General features: G+C 40.8%; 1 protein-coding gene across 9 annotated transcripts in view; it reads right to left on the minus strand.

Moving 5' to 3' along the window:
• Window positions 1-17,234, minus strand: part of GHR (growth hormone receptor) — a 162,202-nt gene that overhangs the window by 25,899 nt on the left and 119,069 nt on the right. The window lies entirely within an intron of this gene.

The raw sequence follows: 17,234 nt of genomic DNA on the forward strand, positions 1-17,234 counted from the left end.
TACAACAGTTCATTTAGTGACTGTTCACACCAGAAGTAGTGGTCAGCCAGTTCTCTCCGGTTCGGGCGAACCGATAGCAGCAGCTATGGGAGGCTCCGCCCACCCGCCCCAATGTAATGCATGACCTTCTGCGCATGCGCAAAAGGTGGCGCGTGCACTCACATTTGCGAACCAGTAGGGAAGGAAAGTGGATCCCATTGCTGGTTCAAATGGTCATTGAAAAATGTTTTTCAGTTACGACCTTTGCAGCATCCCCATTATCATGTGATCAAAATTCAGATACTTGGCAACTGGCTCATACTTAAGACCATTGCAGTGTCCCAGGGCCATGTGGCCACTTTTTGTGACCTTTTGACAAGCAAAGCCAGATTTACTTAACAACTAGATTTCTAACTTATCAACTGCAGTGATTCACAGACTTACCTGTACCGAAATCCAAATTTTACTACTCAAATTTGATGTGTATTCATATACTATTAGATACTGTATTTATTGCAATTGCTAGGAGGGGGGAATAGGAGGAGGGACAATTATGTACTCTGCTGTGAGTTACAAAGGTGGGATAAAAATGTAGTAAATGAATAAGTATTGATTGTACATTTTCCACGTAGTTTGAAACTTTGGTTTTTCATAGCAACTTGCCTTTTTTAAAATTCTTATAAAGTTTTTTTATTTTTTTCATTTTCATAACATATAATCACATGTATACTATTACATAGCCAAAATCATATTGTATTATTAAAAGTTTACATCGATTCATCTTACCTTCAACTCCCAAAAACAATTATTGGTTCTTCTGCTCTCCATACACCATATTTGTACCTTATCCATCACTTTCTTCTCCCTTTCTCCTCCCCCTCCCTACCTCCTTTGTTCCCTCTGTCATCCTTCCCTTCTCCACTTCCCCTTCCTCTCTCCTTCTCCTCTCTCCCCTTTCCACTCCTCATTTCTCTCCTCCTCTTCCCCCTTTGCCCTCTCTTCTTCCCCCCCTCTCTTCTTTTTCCCACTCTTCATCTCATTTATTTGGTGTATTTCATTTTCTGAGCAAGCTCTATTTTATGTTGATGGTATTTATAATTCCTTTTCAAATATACATATTTAATATAACAAGTATTCTCCTCCTTTAAAAAAATAGAACAAAAAAGTATACATATATAGTCATATTCAACCAATTAGTAACTCCATTTTATTGTCATATTTAGGAATAAAATCTTTATCTTAGCTTTATATTTTCCCATATAAAAGTTTCTAGTTGTCTGATTTTTTCCTAGTAAGACTTTTGTCCCACTTCTCTGTTCCTGTGTTCTCCCTTTTCTTTGTTTTGACACATCCACTCTCTTCAATTTTTCCCAGGTCACCATCAAAAGGATATTTTATATTTCTCTTTGTTGGGGCTAAACCTCCTACTTCAATTTCCCTTATGCCACTAACAGCCTCAACCTCTTTTGTCTGCTTTTTATTCCCTTTTGTTGGGACACCTCTTTTTACAGTTTTTCCTATACCACTGCCAAGGCTAATGGAGTATATTGGCTGCTTTTTATTTCCCTCCATTTCTACCCCTTCGTTGCCTTGTCCCCCTTATTCTTTGAATTCTTCTTTAGATATCTGCTTCTCTGGGTTCAGAATTCTATTTAGGCTTGATTTTACTGATTTTACTGATTTATGCATATTTTTTTATAATTTCACGTAGTTCTTCAAATTCCCAGCTTTCCATGATGTCCAGTTCCAAAGTTACAGTTAGCTATACAGTTCTTATTTCAGAGTTCTGGTCCACCTTAAATTTATCTGCTTCAGCTACTGTGGGGAAGAACGAAGGGAGCCATCTTGGTCTTTTGTTCTTCCTTAATGTCCAGTTCCAAAATTGTAGTTAGTTATACAAGTCTTATTTTGAGGGTCTGGTCAACCTTAAATTCCAACTACTGTGAGACCAGAAGTGTAGCTGGGGCCATCTTATTCTTTTGCAGGGGAAAAGAAAGACGAAAGAGGGGAAAAAACCCCGCGTATTTCCCAGTTCTTGACTCTATAATAATTATTTCCCCTATCACCTTCTACCTCCAGTCAGCAACAGCTGCTCAAAACATATCAATTGGAACAAAGTTGCAAATAGCCAGATTCAGGTACTCTTTTGCCTCCTGCTTTCCCAAATTCTGATTTATGGTGGTTGGTTAATTAAAACTTCCTGCCCAATCAAGGTTAGGTTATCAGTTATAAGTTAGGATAGGTAGCAAGTAAAATGAGAGAAAGGCTCTTTATCTGCAGTGTCTCTGAACGAAATCCTGTTAGCTGTTTTAGTTGATCCATATTTCTGAACTGAATTCCAGCTCAGAGACCTGGATCAACCAAAACAGCTAACAGGCACATTTATACGTGCAGTTGTATACCTTCTTTCAGCTGCTCCATGACTTGTGAAGTGTTGTTTAGGCAGGTTTTGAACATGGCTTTAATGCTTTTTTGGAAATGAAGATGCTAGGCAAGGCGCAGGGTTGTACCAAGATATGTCTGTATCTCTGTCTCTCTCAGGGGTGGGATTCTACCAGTTCGGACAAACTGGCAGCTCTGACAATCAACTAGGAGCGAACCAGTTTGCCCTGACGATCAGATGGGTCCACCCATCTGCCCGTGCTATTTTCCTACTTTATCTTCTCAGCTGATTCACAGCAGAGCAGATTGCCGTGCTAATCAGCTGTGTTACTCCTCCGAAGAAACCAGGAAATGAAAATTTCTTCAAACTGTGCATATGCACGCAGCGCAAATCGCACGATCACCAAACCGGTTGTTCAACCGGGAAAATCCCACCACTACACACACTTCTTATTTCTTCTGCTTCACTTATACAATCCACCCTCCACCATCATGATCAATTGCTCCACTCCTTGGGCTGATCTAAATCTCTGAGCTGGAGATTGATTTGGAAATCTGGCAGAAAGAAGAAGGAAGAAGAAGGAAGAAAGAAGGAATAATCTTGATTTGAAAGAGCCAGACTCTTCTATTGCTATCACCTCATCAACACCGAGGTCAGTGAAGCATGTAAGATTGCATACACCATAGCCTCTTTGCTAAGACGAAAAATATTACATCAAACTGGAACTAAGGATAAATTTGAGTTATTTCAGATATGAGCTGGGGACAAGATGAAGGTGACATCATGGGGACATTGCAGGGGGAAAAGGCTGCTGGAGGCATATCTGTCCCAGAGTTATGTTCTAGTAGAGAAAGTCCTTTAACTGGAGTACCCTTGTGACATTCAACATTCAAGAAACCTTCTATGAAAGATGAACCTATTCTAATCCATCACAATACCTAAACATGATCTAGTGTCAATAAATTCTGGGTAACCCTCTCCTATTGTTGTCTTCCTCCCTGTGGTATTTTCTCACAGCTTTTCCATCATTTTTCATATTAGAAAAGAAATCTGTGAAAGGAAGGAAGGGTAGAATAGTTGGAGGATAACTTTGGAGCCTTCTGTCTGAAAGCTTTATGTCTCTGTATCATAATTCATGGCTGTAAAATATGCCCATATTTTCTGAATTACTCTTTGCCTCAAATTGTACTGAAATTTTGGGCTCAATTGCGATCGTAAGTTGAGGCCTACCTGTAAGTCAAGGCCTATATCAGTGAATTGCAAATTAATATGTTATTTTTCAAGGACTGGAGAAATATTTTAGATCTTAGGGATTAAAAAACTTATTTTGCTTCATCCTAATACCTTCTCTGTTAATTCAGTGCCATTATATTACAAGTTGCCCAGAGCTAACTAGTGTGAGGAAAAAATGGTGTAAAATAAAATGAATTCTACTAGAGTTTGTCAAAGAAATGAAAACAGAAAAAAAGAATATTGCACAAAATAGATTAGAATATCGACACGGAACGCATTGTACATGTTATATATTGTATAATTGTCAGTTGAAGTTCTCATTCTGGTCCTCTGTTGAATTCACTCTGGCACCACCTCCATTCTTCGCCCAGAACCTAACAGTATATGTAATACACTATTGTGAATTTGAATGCTGCTATTAATCCCAGGAGGTAACAAAATCAATATTTTCATTTTAATCGCCATCTGGAAGGTAACAATATGCATCTGTTTTTATTCTTCACCCCCACAATCCATCCATACTTGCTATATTACTTATAACTGGAATATACAATATCTGGCTCTCTTTTAAGAAGTAGATTTGGATATGGAAAAAAATAATGTGAAATTCAATAAAAGCTTAAAATGGCTTGAACAGATGTTATTCACAGCTTAATAAGAGAGAGAAATCATCACCCAGATACCGTCATTGATTTTATATTATGAATGAAAGTCAGCCATTCATATTATCGATCTTAAAATCTCAGCTTAAAGATCAACAATGTATATTTCATGATGTAAGAAGAGTAAAGCTAACTTGTATAATATAAAAACTTTTAAAAGTTCTTTGCAGTAAAACTTTTTGACATTTTTAAAACGAAAAGCAGCACTTGAACATTTTCAATGAAAATGAATGAATGTCCAGTTATCTAACTTTACTGGAGTGCCTGAGAAACCATTCTTGGCAAACATTCCACAAGGCAGGAATAATCACAGAGGAAATATTTAGGCCAGTAGTTCTCAGCCTTATGTAGTCAGCAGAAAGGAATTCACACTAAATTCCAATGCTATTGGCACTGTTGGTAGGAAGATTATAGTCCAAGAACATTTGGGAGCTTAACATTGTGAACCACTGCATGAATTTTGGTGGTGACGTATCTATGAGGATGGGCCTCAAGAGATGACTACAGCATGCAGAGAATTGATTAGGAAAACATAACCTTTTCTCGAGCCATTAAAAGTGAACACCAGCAGCTTAAAGTGAATTCAGAAATAAAGGGTTGTGAGTACAAACTTGTTAAAATAGGGCAAAATGGTTAAAATGCTTAGCATTGAACAGCAACAAAGCTATCACATTTTTGTACCATTTGCAACTTCTAGACATTCTTCTATGGGGAATGCATTCCAAGAATGTAATTTGGAGGGTCATGAAAGAGAAGATGCTAAGAAAGGTAGTTGCCATCAGCCAAAGCAGGTAAAAGATCTCATAACCAGTTCTGTTCCCATCCTAATGTTCTTCAGATGAGACTATCTGCAATTAGCTGGAAATTTAGATGGTCTAAATTTAAATTTCTAGCTAGTATGACCAACAACCATGCTTCTTGGGAAATGTTCTGACCTAGGCTTCCCAAGAGCATGAAGCAACTCCTTGTCCTGACAAGAAAACCCTTTTATTAATTTATTGTGAATTCTGCTCATTCACATCCAGTAAAGACTTTCAAGGGAGGATTTACAGTCACAGACCTTATCTGGCTTGGAGAGCTGACAGGCCGATATCTGCAAAACTTGGCAAGGAGTCTCGGAGAGTCACGAACCAATTAAGCAAATTAATTGTCTCCTGCAAACTCCACTCCCCTTTCACGCCTCTTTTATTTCCTCTGGGAGGGGCCATTCATCGTCCACCTGTGGCCTTACTCCCAAGCTGACCCCTGTTCTTTAGCTGTTCCCTTTGTCTGGCAACTCTGTGCATGTGTCTGACTCTGATAACTGGTATACGGCTCTAGCCCCCAGTCTGCCTCCGACACAGAGCCCTCCTCAGAGCCTTCCCCAGACTTCAGGTCTGGCCCATGTTCCTCCTCAATCTCCTCACTGTCCGAATCTGCTGCCAGCTCCGCTGGCCGCGGGCGGGCCACAACAGGAAACTCATTATCCAACACATCTGACTCTAAATTAGAGAAGGCATACCTAGTGTAATTCTTATACTCTACTATGACTGAATTAGAAGCATAGACATTAAGCTTATATGGATTGCTTTTGCTCCCTAGCAATAAAGATCAGAGATTCCGTTGTGATTTACAAGGTGAGTTCCTTAGACTGTGCTCAAACATACAAGCAAGCTGAGGCAGTTATATGTTTCCATATGGAAAAGTGACTTTATATATTAATTGTAACTTAATGGCTATTGCATTTATTGGCATAATACTTAATCTATATATTTTCAAGTTTAATGATTGCTGTTTTAGTAGCATCCCTACAGATGAGAGGGATGAGAAAATGCTGATTAAAATATACAGTATATTTCCAAATACATATCCAAAATATAGGTAGTCTTAGACCCGTGATGGCAAACCTACGGCATGCGTGCCACAGGTCGCACACAGAACCAATTTGCTGGCACGGCAGCCCTCAGCTCCAGCATGCAGGTTGGGGGGGGTCGCACGCGCATGCGCAGGTGGGTGGGCACGTGCACTTGCGCGATAGTGAGCGCATGCACAGTTTGGTATCCTTTAGAAAAAGGTTAGCCATCACTGTCCCAGACTTACAACAGATCATTTAGTGACTGTTCAAAGTTACAACATCACTGAAAAAAGTGACATGACAATTTTTCATAGTTACGACCATTACAGCATCCCCATAATCATGTGATTAAAATTCGGATGCTTGGCAATTGGTTCCTATTTATGATCTTTGTTGTTTCCCAACATTTGGTGATCATCTTTTATGACTTTCTGACAAGCAAGGTCAACGGGGAAACCAGATTCGCTTAACAACAGGATTAGTAATTTATCAACTGCATTGATTTATTTAACAACTGTGGCAAGAAAGGTCGTAAAATGGGGAAAAACTCACTTAACAAATGTCTCACTTAACAACAGAAATTTTGGGCTGCCATAGACTGATATGCTGCTCTTCAAAATTAAGGCAAAAATATCCTCAAAAATTGGCAACTTACACCCTGTTACAAGGATAGAAACGGTGCTTTTAATTAATTTTGACCATGGATATTTGGTACACTCTGAATTCTGGACAAGCAGCAAAGCAGTTAATGCCAAGTTAGTAGCACTGGAAAACCGCATAATTAGCAGGCATAATTCAGAAAGCAAACATGCTATTTTCCCCTTGAGGTTATCTTAGGATCATCACAATGTTTTTTTCCCACTCTCTTGCAGTCAGGGCTCAATAGACTAATCATTTAAAATCATGACACTGAAACCAATGTATAAATCAAGTCTTCCCAGGAAATGCAACTCCCCCAGCTTTTATGTAATTTAGGACTTACAGACCACAATACTGCTAGCAAGTGTTGGTTAAAGAAGGTCACAGATTCCACATATTACAAATGGAATTTTAAATCCCACTTTGAGGGAGATGAGCAGTTTAAAAAAGCATGAAATAAATAATAAATAAAATAAAATAAAAATTTCTGAAGGAGAGGAATAAGCAACACAAAGTCTTCCCTTACAAATGGGGTGGTTGAAAAGGAAATCCCAAAATGCAGTAAATAGTAAGTCATGTTGAAAATCAAGGATTTTGAGAATATTTAAACATACCCTTCATGATAAAACGCACTAGTTTGTCAATGATTTTGCCAAGTTTTCTGATAGGTTACAATTTACTGGTGAATTGATTATATGAATATAACATTATCACCCAATGAGAAAAATGCATCTTATATTCTTATGATGCATTTTTCTCATTGGGTGATAATGTTGCATTCATATAATCAATTGGTCAGCAAATTCTAACCAATCTTAGCCTAGAACTGTTTCTTGGACCAGCAATACATTCAGAGGTGGTATTAAGCAGGTTCTGATCAGTTCTGGAGAACTGGTAGTGGAAATTTTGATTAGTTCAGAGAACCGGTAAATACCAACTCTGACTGGCCCCGTCCCCATCTATTCTTTGCCCCCCCCCCCCGAGTCCCAGCTGCTCAGGAGGGAATGAGATTTTGTGACTTTTGACTTTTTTGATTTTGCATAAATAGAAGCTTATCTTCCTGATGATAATTTATTTTTACCAGAATATCTCTTTTTTAAATTTCAAAAATGAGTGGAACAATGTATTTCCATATGATCTACATGTCATGATAACTATAATATTGAATTATTCTATTATTGATATCAAATTGTTACTGTATGGAGCTCTTCCTTTTATATTAGTTTTTAATGTTGATTTTAATCACTGTAGTGAATGTTAATTGCTAATATATTTTGTTATAGCAGTACTTTGTTAAACCCCACATCAGTAGAAAATGATGTCATTAATATTAAAATGAGAGAGCTTGATTAAAATGAGATAGATATTAAAATTGGATGCTTTATCTGTCCGGCTTAAATCTAATTCATTAGTAAACCCAATATGAAAACAAATGCATTGCTTTATAGTCAGTAGCAAATGGTAATCTGCACACCACATGTTACCTGAGCTACTTTTTTAAAAATGAGAGCAACTAGTCTTTTGGAGAAAGCTGGTGACAGGTATGAAGGAGGAAACATGTGGCAATATTTGGCAACTTGGTGCCAAGGGCAATTTATGTTATGGTGTCAGCTGAAGAAATGATACAACCAGGAGGTGGCACTACACAAGTACAATATAGATATGACAAAGGGACAATCAACTTAACTTTCATCTTTGATTTTAGCATGTGTCTAGATAAGGGACACACATACACACACACACACAAACACACACTATACACAACTGTACATCTTTCCATAACTACAGTTTTTAATGGGTATGTGGGCTGCAGATTATGAAAACTGTATCTTAAATACATCCAGAAATTACAAACAAATGCTTTAAAAAAACAGTAGTTGGCAGGAAAAAAAATTAACCCTGCACTGATAGTTAGGATCACCGGATCACCGCTCCCTCCACCCTTTCCACATTACTATACATTATAATTGCGCAATTTTAAAACAGTATGATGAGTGTATGGGAGTTGGCTGGAATTGAATGAATGGCCCACTTTTATTATTTGTTACTATTGTATTTTTATATGTTTTTAAATATTACGTGGGAATTGCTAGGGTGGATAAATGAGAATGTTTGACTCGGAGGGCCTGCTGGGGAAGGCGGGGGTCAGTGGGGTGGTCGGGGGGACTACTGCTACGGGAGTGGGTCGGAGCATTATGGTCATTACAGGGAGGGGCAGACATGGCGGGGACTTTAGGGCTAGCCATTACCGGGGAAGGAGGGTTCGCTACATCACAGAGATCCCTCCTTCCGGCCCTATGAGCCCCACTCCAAGACCAGATGGCGCGAGTAGTCAGGACCCTGGTCTCAGGCTGTTGTTGCTAAATGCCAGGTCTGTTGTACACAAAGCTCCTCTCGTCCGGGACTTAATTGTTGACGAGAGGGCAGACCTGGCATGTATTACTGAAACCTGGCTGGGCACAGAAGGAGGAGTCCCCCTTGTAGAGATGTGCCCAGAGGGATTTCAGGTGCTTCATCAGCCGAGAGCCCAGGGAAGGGGTGGCGGTGTGGCTATTGTTATCCGGGAGTCTCTGTTACCTCGTAGGGTCCCTGCTCTGGAGCTTGTCGGGTGTGAGTCCCTGCTGATAAAGTTGGACCTCAAGGGTCAAGTGGGTTTGCTGCTAACGTACCTGCCTCCCAACTGCGTTGCAGCATCCCTCCCCTCGCTCCTCGAGTCAGTAGCCGAGCTGGCAGTTGAGTTCCCCAGGCTTATAGTTCTGGGGGACTTTAATTTGCCATCGCTCGGTGAACGCTCTGATGGGGCGCAGGAGTTCATGGCTTCCATGACAGCCATGGGCTTGACCCAGGTAATTCGGGGCCCAACCCATGCAGCGGGTCACATGCTCGACCTCGTATTCCTCTCGGAGCAGTGGATGTGTGATCTTGGTCTGAGGGGTAATGAGATCATACCCCTGTCGTGGTCAGACCACTGCCTACTGAGGCTTGACTTCCGGAGGCCAAACCCCCACCGTAGGGAGGAGGAACCGACCAGGTGGTTCCGCCCCAGGCGACTTATGGACCCGTTGAGGTTCCAGATGGAGCTTTGGGTTATTCCTGATACTCTCGCCCACAGTTCGGCGGAGACTCTGGTTGCCGCCTGGCATTCGGCGGCATCGGAGTCTCTCGATCGGATTGCGCCACTACGGCCCCTCCGGGTCAGTGGATCCCGGAGACCTCCTTGGTTCACCGAGGAGCTCCGGGAGAAGAAACGCCGGAGGAGATGCCTAGAGCACCTGTGGAGGTCCGATAAGTCCGAGGTGAACCGAGCACTTCTGACTACCTGCACCAAGGACTACGTCCGGGCATTAAGAGCTGCCAAAAGATCACACATCTCCGCCTTGGTAGCGTCCGCCGAGTCACGCCCAGCCGCCCTGTTTAGGATAACCCACTCCCTCCTTAATAGGAGGGATGCGGGAGACCCCTTGCAGGGTAGGGCTGAGGACTATGCTCAGTTCTTGGCGGACAAAGTAGCTCGGTTTCGGTCGGACTTGGACTCCACCGCAGTAGATCCAGCCGAGACACAGGAGGATTACTTGGCAAATCATCTCTGGGTTGAGTTCCAGGATGTTGCCTCTGGGGATGTGGACAAGGCCATTCGAGCTGTAAGTGCCTCCACCTGCATTCTGGACCCGTGTCCCTCCTGGCTGGTTGCCAACAGCAGGGAGGTGACACATGGCTGGATCCAGGCGGTCGTGACCGCCTCCCTTCGGGAGGGGCACTTCCCCGCCGTACTCAAAACGGCGGTGGTGAGACCCCTCCTGAAGAAACCATCCTTGGATCCAGCCATTTTAAACAACTTTCGTCCTGTCTCCAACCTCCCCTTTATTGGGAAGGTTGTGGAGAAGGTGGTGGCCTTCCAGCTTCAACGGGCCTTGGAGGAAGCTAGTTATCTTGACCCCTTCCAGTCCGGCTTCAGACCTGGTTACAGCACAGAAACCGCTTTGGTCGCATTGACCGATGATCTCTGGAGGGCCAGAGATGGAGGCTATGCGTCCATCCTGGTTCTCCTTGACCTCTCAGCGGCTTTCGATACCATCGACCATGGTATCCTTCTGCGACGACTGCGGGAGGTGGGGGTGGGAGGCACTGTTTTGCAGTGGTTCTCCTCCTACCTCTCGGACAGGTCGCAGTCGGTGTTGGTCGGGGGGCAGAGATCGTCCCTGAGGCCCCTAACATGTGGGGTGCCGCAGGGTTCGGTCTTATCCCCCCTACTATTTAACATATACATGAAACCGCTGGGCGAGATCATTCGGAGGCACGGGATAAAATACCACCAATATGCGGACGATACGCAACTGTATCTGTCCGCCCCGTGCCAACTCAATGAAGCGGTGGACGTGATGAACCGGGGTCTTGAGGCCGTTAAGAACTGGATGAGCGCTAACAAACTGGTACTCAACCCGGACAAGACCGAGTGGCTGTTGTGTTTCCCTCCCAACAATTTGGCTAATGTTCCAACACTTAGGCTGGGGGGTCAAATTTTATACCCCTCAGATATGGTCCGCAACTTAGGAGTCCTCCTGGATCCACAGCTGACTCTTGACCACCAGTTGTCAGCTGTGACCAGGGGGGCATTTGCCCAGGTTCGCCTGGTCCGCCAGTTGCGGCCCTACCTAAACCGGGAGGCTCTCGCAACAGTCACTCGAGCCCTTGTGATCTCTAGGCTGGAATACTGCAATGGGCTCTACATGGGGTTGCCCTTGAAGTGCATCCGGCGACTGCAGTTAGTCCAGAATGCAGCCGCGCGAGTGATAGTGGGCGCACCGCGGTTCGCCCACGTTACACCTATCCTCCGCGAGCTGCACTGGCTACCTGTCGGTCTCCGGGTGCGCTTCAGGGTACTGATGACCACCTTTAAAGCACTCCATGGTAGTGGATCTGGGTACTTGAGAGACCGCCTTCTGCTGATTACCTCCCTCCGACCGATTAGATCGCACAGACTGGGCCTCCTCTGAATCCCATCCGCCAGTCAATGTCGACTGGCGACTACATGGAGGAGAGCCTTTTCTGTTGCAGCTCCGACCCTGTGGAACGATCTCCCCGTCGAGATCCGCACCCTCACCACCATCCAGACCTTTCGCGCAGCCCTCAAGACCTGGCTCTCCCATCAGGCCTGGGGATAGGTTCCCAATTTACCCGCCCGAGTGTTGACTGTTGAATGAAAGTTGTGTTTTATTATTTTTCTTTTGTTCACATTTTGTTTGTTTTTTGATATTGCACCCCCTTCCCCGTGACTGTAAGCCGCCCTGAGTCCCCTCAGGGAAAAGGGCGGCCTATAAATCTTAATAAAAATGAAAAAAAAAATAGGAATAACTTCTTTTATTCTACATTATGTTTTGTTTTATTTTCTTATTGTGAGTTTGCTGTGGAAGAGAAAGGGTAGTAAATAAATACATTGCTGGGGGAAATTCAATGATGATGCCCCAGTACACTAGTTAGTAGAATTACTGAGTGTCCTAGAATAAAATAATCATATAAGGTACAAGATGCCCTTCCATGACTAAATAGATCTACTGAATCATGATTGTCCATTACCGGATAGATGGATGGATGGATGAGATGATATATGGATGCATAGAAAGATTCATATCCTTCCTTTCTATATCACTTTAAATTTGAACCAATTCTCCAGGAAACATGAATCTAGACCCTATGAAACGATACCAGAACCTCAAAAATATTGAGTGGTAGTTTTACAGCTAATTTTTACCTTTCACCCTTTCATCAAAAGGATTAAAGGGAGTGCAGTAATGAATTCTATTAGAAGTATAAATTGTCCATAAATATAGAGGATTCATATAAACAACATGGAGCATTCATTGTTACTTATATAAATAGCAGGCCTGGGCATGATTTTTATTACATGACACAATAAAAGCAAGGTTAAAATGCAATTATTCCGTAATTAATTGTTCACAGAGTTCTTCCATTGAAACATTTTCTTCTAAAATAAAATCACCAGCGGTACGTTTATTTATAGCTAAAAATTAGAAACAGTGACACTGGAGCAGACAAAAATTTCCTTTTGAATAAAATTACAAAGGCCCATTAGGAATAAAAAGCTTGTGACAAATGAATGCTATTAAGGCCAGAATAGTCAATCTTTATTGAAGCAAGATCATGCTTGGCTTTTAATTTTTCCAATGGAAGCTTCTTCTAATAAATAGTTAGGGTCATGATAATGAAGTGTGTAGAGCAAAACTCAAATTTGACATGATTTAATTACAATTTAATGAAACACCCTGCTATTATAGTATACCTCACGTATTTAACAATTCTCTACTGCATTGAATATTATGATTTTGCAGCAGCATTGATTTTTTTTTTTTTTAACAAACAGCATCCTTGAATCAAATTTAGAATACTTTAACCCTATCTGGTTAGTATTTGAGACAGGGACCATATGAAAATTCCCTAGGCTATAGTCTGGGAGGCTGAAAAGTATTCTGGCAGAAGGCAATGGAAACTAATTATGTATTCTGTCAAAACCAGATGTATTCATATAGACCAATGACTGAGACCTAAGAGAGCTTTTCTCTTTTGCAACTGTTGTGGTGATCCCTATGGGTACCATATTTATTTATTTGTATCTTTCTTTTATTGTTTTTGTAAATAACTCAAGGTGGGGGTGAATATATGCAATATTCTTCCCTTATCTTATTTTGTGAGATGCATTGGGCTGAGAGAGAATGACTAGCTCAAAATCACTCTGCCAGCTTTCATGTGTAAAGTGGGACTAGAGCTCATAAAGATAACACTTTAGCCTCCAAACCTAATAGGCTCTCTATTCAAGAGTTTAGAAGGAAATGGCAGAAGTGATGGTTCAGAACCACTGAGCCATATATTCCATAGATCCTAGAGCACCCAGGAATTACCAGAGGACTAGAAAACAGCTGATTTGGTTCTCATCTTCAAAAGGGGGAAAACAGATCTAAGAAACTACAGACCAATCAGTTTGACATAAATACCTGGGATGAACTTGGAAAAGATAATCCAAGAATGGAATTTAAACACCTAGAAACAAGCAAAGCTAGTATTATTAGAAGCCAGCATGGGTTTGTCAAAAACAAATCATGCCAGATAAAGCTTACAGAATTCTTTGACAAAGTGACTAAATTAAGTGGATCATTGAAATGATTCACTGTGGGCATGGCTGTCTTAGACTTCAATAAGACATTTGACAAAGTAGACCACTGACTGCTTCTTGGTAAAATAGTAAAATGTGGGATAGACAGCATCACCACCAGAAGGATTTGTAACTGGCTGACCAACCACATTCAACATGTAGTCCTTAATGCAACTATATCAACATGAATGAAAGCATGCCTTGGGGTGCACCAAGGCTCTTTGGCCAACTCTCTTCAACTTCTTCACAAATGTTTTTAATGAGCAGATAGAAAGGGAACTCATCAAATTTGCAGACACCAAGCTGAGAGGAATAGTCAATCTTCCCTTAGAAGATATGCACAAGATCCAGAAGGATATTGACAGACTTAAACACTGAGCCGTATCCGACAAAATGCAATTCAGTGGTGACAAAGGTAACTCTTACACTTAGGCAAGAAAAAACAGCAAAAATAGGTGGTACCTGTACAACAGTCCTAACTACTATTAGTTAAATATTCATTACACCTTTCTTCATTCCCTCTGATGAATAACTTACTATATTACTGCTATAAATCTCATATCTCATTTTCTCTGACAAAATGGGACAATGAAACATTCAATCTTAAATTACCTTAGGGATGAATACGTATGCAGTTGTACCACGCTGGAAGCAATTTCCGGGAATTAGCAGCTTGGCTGAGACCAGGATTTGGGGCTGAAGATTAACTGTCCTGCATGCTAATGACGTTAAGCTGTCTATTAAGATTCTGTTTTATTATCTGATATCCTCCCCCATTGGAGAAAGAGAATTACAGGACTTGTGTTATGATTCATTAGGTGAAATATATGTAATACCTAATATTTAGCAACACAGTTCCAATTACAATGTTGGAAAAACCTTTCTTGGAGTTAGATGGCTGCACTGGTCATGGGTTAGATTTCATGGGTATTGATTTATTAAATGCCTGAAAATGTTACATTTTGGAAAGTAGTCAAGATATGCCTCGCCTACTTACAACTTTAAGATATGATCTAGAATATTATATTTATACTACATCCATGAAGCTACATTATGTGTGCAAACATGAGGTTTGTAAAACTGTACCTAACATATCTTGAGAGAGTGCTGTGTATAAAAGGCAACATGCAAGTATTTTTTAAAAAATCAATAAATCATAAATTATCAGATGCCAGAGCAGCATAATTTGTTTTAAGATTTCTACTGGGATCACAGCTAGGTAGAGAAGTGTAAATATTAGGTCTCTTCATTGCATCTTAACATTAAAAAAAATCTTGACTATATATTAAATTACCGATTAAGAATTCTATAATATCAACTTTTGTGGAGGACATAAATTTGGATGAGGATGTGAAGATTTTTTTTTACTATTTACTATGAATCTTTTCTTTGGGCTTAGCATGCAGTGGCAATATACTTAACCACATAAAATAGCCAACTACATGTTAGGCTAGGGAATAACAATATGAATATACGATTGTGTTGCATATAATCTGAAAACTGGACTACAGTGGAACCTCCGGTCACAACCGTAATCCATTCCAGGACTTCGCTTGGCATCCAATTTGGTCGTGACTGGAAGCAAGACTGACTGCGCATGTGCGCACAAAAAAGAAAAGACGTGGAAGGCAGTGGTAAAATTCAATTGTTTTTACTGCCAGTTCTGTGGGTGTGGCTTGGTGGGCGTGGCAGGGGAAGGATACTATAAAATCTCCATTCCCACCCCACTCCAGTGGAAGGATACTGCAAAATCTCCATTCCCACCCCATACTGGGTCAGCCAGAGGTGACATTTGCTGTTCTCCAAACTACTCAAAATTTCTGCTACCGATTCTCCAGAACCTGTCAGAACCTGCTGAAGTTCACCCCTGAAGGAAGGGGAAATAGCTGCGGCAGGGAAAATCACCGAGGCTGTGATTGATTGCCTCCGAGATGTGTTTGTGAACAGAGTGAAACATTTAGCAGATTTTTTGGTCAACAGAAGTGTTTGTGACCCGAGGTTCCACGGTAAATGAATCATGATTACATGGTCATGGTTTGCCATGAGTAAATGTGTGCTATGAAGCATATTTTATATGAATTCACCTATGGAACTCAGCCAACAAAACAGAGTGGAACTAACCTTGCTGGACAATATAATCTGGGATGAAAAGAATATAAATAAGCAAACAATATAGAATGGGCATACATATGTAGTGTCAATGCTAACTGGCGCTAAATATATGTAGAAATTGCCATATGTGGGACAGTATGCCTTCTTTTGAATAATATGACAAATTGAAGAAAGGGATAAAACAAGAATCTTCTTATTGTGCACATTTATCAACAATTGGTCTATTTTTGATGAAACTGAAGCCATGTTAAAATATAACTTCAAGCTATTGGGTTATCTTGTTTTTCCATCACCTAAGAGCTTTCTGGCTGAGAATTCCAGACGCTGCAGGTTCTAAATTAACTCAAGTATTCAGGCGATTGGAAGATTTTGGCCCCACACCTTGGACAATGTCACAGATCCTCCTTCAAAAATAACTGTGTTGTTCAAAATAAAATCCATTTTAATAGAAAGCTTGTTGAAATATTAATTGTAAAATGGCAGATCCATTAGCTCATTGTGACTTGCCTAAACAGAAGCCAATCCAGATAGATAGATTAAAAGAGTCCTCCGGGAGTGGGCGGCATACAAGACAAATAAATAAAAGCCCTTTACTTATGTACAGAAGTAAGGAGAGGAGTAGCTTAGAAAGTTAGAAAATCATTTTATATATAACCATTTGTCTGAAGTTTGTAGGGTTTCCTAACTGAGCAGGGAGTTGGACTAAAAGATTGCCAAGGTCCCTTCCACTCTGTTATTCTATATTTTATATAGTTTAAACACACTGGATTTGGAATGAGTTCTTTCATTGGTAAAAATCATTTGACTCATTGTTGACATTGCTCATACAACATTTCATAGCATCCCATAGTATTTTTCTTTGTAAAAGATCCACGTAAGCAATATAAAACATTCAAAACCTTTTCTAATATCAACATAAGCACTCTTTAGATCAGTATCAAATGGTACTACTGCAATAAAAACCACAATACATACATATTGACCCTGTCTTTTGGGTAAGCGTGCATAGATTTGTGGGTTTCATCACAATATCAAACTCTTTAGCCCAGAGTTTTTTTTCTTCTACCCTAGTTTCAAAAAAGAAAAAAAAGAATTCTATAGCCAGAAAATTCTACCAGGAAAATTCAAAAATACACTGAACTCTGCCATCTACTGTATAACATCAGTTTTTATTATCCTTGTCAACTATTTGTTCTAATCTGTTTCTTGTGATTTTGCCATGAAAGT

This window comes from Thamnophis elegans, chromosome 3 (genome assembly GCF_009769535.1).
Source record: "Thamnophis elegans isolate rThaEle1 chromosome 3, rThaEle1.pri, whole genome shotgun sequence".
NCBI classification, from domain to species: Eukaryota; Metazoa; Chordata; class Lepidosauria; order Squamata; family Colubridae; genus Thamnophis; species Thamnophis elegans.